This window comes from Arachis duranensis, chromosome 4, assembly GCF_000817695.3.
Source record: "Arachis duranensis cultivar V14167 chromosome 4, aradu.V14167.gnm2.J7QH, whole genome shotgun sequence".
Classification (NCBI taxonomy): Eukaryota; Viridiplantae; Streptophyta; class Magnoliopsida; order Fabales; family Fabaceae; genus Arachis; species Arachis duranensis.
Genome location: NC_029775.3, coordinates 119,805,998 through 119,810,558, shown reverse-complemented (window position 1 = coordinate 119,810,558; position 4,561 = coordinate 119,805,998).

Below are 4,561 nucleotides of genomic sequence, written 5' to 3'. Positions count from 1 at the left end.
CCCAAACAAACCTTAAATTTGATCTTATTTCCCTTTTAACGCCGATGGCTCCTCGCGTTGTAATTCGAGTGCTGCAATGGCGAAGATGTTGTAGGCTTGAGAGGAAGGGTATGAAGGGAAAAGGACAGATTAGAATACGGGATTAAGAGAATGTTCTTTAATTATTATTATTATTATGATGATATTATATATATATTAAAATCAGTTATTAAATTATTATGATTTGAATATAGGAGAGATTTTGACTTTTTTTTTTTAGTTTAAATGAAAGAGAGAAAAACTATGAATAACAATATAACGTTAAAGAGTAAATATCCTTTTTGTCCCTAAAAATTAGGGTAAGTTCCAAAACTGTTCCTAACATTTCAATCGTCTTATTTAAATTCCTAACGTTTTAAAATTGACTTAATATTGTCCTGTCGTTAGGAATCCATTAACAGAATTGAGGGCAGGACAAAATTGAGACGATTTTAAAACGTTAGGGATTTAAATAAAACGATTGAAACGTTAGAGACAACTTTGGGACTTACTCCAAACGTTAGGGACAAAAACGATACTTTACTCATTTTTTTATCAAAGATAAAGATACTCGAATTCGCGATCTCTTAAGTAAATATGAGAAAATTATACCATTTAAGTTATGGCTCGTTAGCATTACACACCTAACTTTGATATGGCAGATTCCTTGACGAGTAACTGAATATTCTCATCAAATGAGTTCTAAATAAATGATATAAAAAACACATCTCAATTTAATATTAGAGTAAAGTATTGTTTTTGTCTCTAAAGATAAGGACAAATGATAAGTGATATAAACCGATAAACGGGTGACATGCGTGCTAGCCTGCTAGGACAGATACACAAAATTCTTCTTGGTTCCTGTTAATAAAGGTAATCATCATAGAATTGCAAATCCAAATAAATGAGTGGCGCATATGAAAGAATCAAAATACTTGCAAATCCAAATGAGTGGTGCATATGAAAGAATCAAAATACACCACTTATATATGTTCATTGAATAAAAACAACGATGTACTAATTCAATCTTGATTTATATCGTGTTTCTTAATTTATATCGTGTTTGTTACTAGAAACAATTTTTTTTTGGTGACTTGTTACTAGAAACAATTGTTATTGTATGGAATGTACTATAGAAAAATTTTGAATGTTGTTGAAATAATAATATTTCAGTTATTTTAATAATTAATATATAATATATATATTTTATAATTAAAATAAACAGTTAAAATCACCAGAACAATCACTTGTTTAAAATATTTGAAATTATTTTTATGTTATATAATGTATAGTATTTTTTTAATAAAAAGTAAATATTGTTTTTTTATAACAAAAAAGTCATATACAATATGTATTTTTTAATAAATTAAATTATAATTTTCATGTTTATTCAATTTTATTTTTCACATAAAAAATCTTTTATTATTACCAAAAGAAAAACTTTAAGAAATTTTAATTTCAGCCTTTGCATTGGATGTTTATGATCGAGTCAATAAATCCATATCCCGCGTCATATTCTACATTGGTTTCCCATGTTTCTGCTTGCTAATGACAAGTTTCAAGTGAATTTTTATGTTGTTTTTTATTTAGTAATTAATTTTTATTTAATTATTTAAAATTTATTCATTTTTATATTTTTTAATTTTTAATTTTTTAAATGTTAGATGTAATTATCTTTAATTTTTGATTTAAATTTAATTAGTTCTTATCTCTTAAAATTTCATACAGTTTATTAATATATATCTACCAAACAATTTTTTTAAAAATGAAAATAGAGGCTCTGATGACTCTTAGATAGATGTATGTAACTTAATTAGTAGTTGATAATGTTTAAAGAGGTTTATATTCTGCCTTGTTATTGGGGGTTGATATATTTGGACCATGTCATTACTATAAAAATAGGATTTAGCCACCAAATTTTAACTATTAACAAGTATAATCACTCGTGCCATGCACGTGAGAAAATTGAAATTATAATTTTAAATTATTTTTTTGAAATTAATTTAAATTATAATAATTTGATTAATAAAAAAGTAACATATTATGCATTGTTTTTTTTTTTAATTCGGTGTTAATTGGATTAATTCTAAAATAGTTATTAATCGGTTTTAATAATGTACTTTTTTCAATAAATCACACATGTATACTGAATGTGATCATAAATAATATAGTAATAATAGTTAAATCCACCAACAAATATATTAGCTATATTATCACACTATTAAACAAATTAAATATAAAGACTATTAACACTTATAAATTTATAAAATCGTACTTTCTTTGATTCGTGCGAGGGTTTACTTGTCAAATAAATTTAAAATATAAACAAAAAATATTTATAAGATGGACCTAGCATCACTTGAAAGAATCATGGAAAATAATCAACTTATCTTATCATCCATGAGAACCATTTCTACATAAGTCGTCTTGTTCTTGTCAAATTTGTATGGGACTTTCCATAACCTTATAATTCTTGCCTTTATTTTTCAAACTTTTTCATTACATAATCTACCGTACCATAGGTAACACTGTTGATAGAATCGTAATTAGTAGCCCTTAGGTATGAAAAATAATAAACAGAAGAAAATTTATGTCCGAGATACGAATTTTTTAAATGATAAATTAAATAATTGTAACAATTCACTATTACTCCTTCTCTCTCTATATATATACACTAATTATACATGGTAATAATTAGCAAATATCTTCAATGGAGATACTTACTACAGTTAGGTGAAATTTATTTCATTATATTTTATTAACCTTTATAATTAATTCAATGGAAATACTTACTCAATATATATGTTATCTACATTAATTATATGTCAATATTTTTAGAAAAGAGCTAAAAGAGGAGATATATAAATATATATAATATCATTGCTATATAGGAAGTAGGGCTGTCAAACGGGCTAGTCCGGTCCATTTAGGCCCAACCCATTAAGCCAGTGGGTTAAATGGGCTGGCCCGTTTAAGCCCACTTTATTCGCAGGGCAGAATTTTAATTTCTAGTCCGGACCGTTTATGGTCAGTCCAATGGTTAAACGGGCCAGCCCGTTTATCATTTAATTTTATTTTTTGAAAAATATTTTGACAAAAAATACCACTTTTAGGTCAAAAACCTTTAAAAATAATAATTTTTTAGTTGATGAGTCGGATTTTCGGGTCGGATCGAGAGAAATATAAACTAAAAATGCTGCTTTTTTTGAAAAAAAATGTAAAAAAATTAAACGTGCCACCCGTTTAACCCGTCATTTTTTTCGGGTTAATCGGGCTCAACCCGTTTAACTCGAAATTTAAACAAGCTTACCACCCATTTAGCACACAGGCTAGCCCGAAATTTAAACGGGTTTAATTTTAGAGGTAAAGTCCGTCCATTTAAATGGGTAAACGGATTGGTCCGATGAGTTTAGCCAATTTTGACGGTTCTAATAGGAGGCATACATAAATTGATACATTTTTTTTTATTATATTATACAACTTAAAATTGTAGTATCATGTTATTATTAATTCTAGATACTTACTATAATTATATCAAATTTAATTATGACTCTAAATAAATAAAATATATAACATTCAATATTATTTTAAGAATTTTTTACATTCAATATTTACTGTAAATATAAAAAATAAAATAACTAATGAATAAAAATATGAGTACAAAATAAAACACAATAATTAAAATTTAATGTGTTAATGAACAGAAAATAAAATATATTAATTAAAATTCAATTTGTTATCTAATTAATCTTGTGTTCATACGATAAAACTTTATGAAAATGTTATGAATCACAAAATTTTTTTATTCTACATAAAAAAAACACTATACGAAACTTTTAGTCGTACAAAAATAATTATAAGAATTAATTATTGATGTTGATATTAATCACAATTAATTATTGATATCCTATTTTTTTTTAAATATATTTTACCTTTTTTAAAATATAATGCATGTACCATGTAGACCTTTTATTATTATTATTATTATTATTCATTAATTGATATCAAATTAAATAGGTCACTATTAATATGTGCATCAATTATCTTCTAATAAAATTATTATACTTAAATGCAGATTAGAACTATATCAATTGATATAATTAGAATGATTAAAAATATTGATAATTGATATGTAGTTTAATAACGCATTGAATATTGATTATAATTAATTAATTTATATAAATTATAATAAATTGTGAGATTTGAATGGCTAATCAAATTAATTAATTGATATAATTAATTAATTATAATTGATTTGCTTTGACGAATTAAATGAATAGATAGAATAGAATAAATTCGATTTTTATATAATAGAATAAATAGAATAGATAGATAATAAAGATATTTTCTTAAATTAGTAGAATTGTGCATTATTCATTAAATATTAATTGTAATATTGTAATATAATTATAATAAAGATATTTTTATAAAATAAATTTATTTAGAGAAATATAAATTAGTTATTAATAACCGGTGTCATTATCATATAATTATCATATTATATTATTATTATTATTGTTATTATTAATATAATTAATTGTAA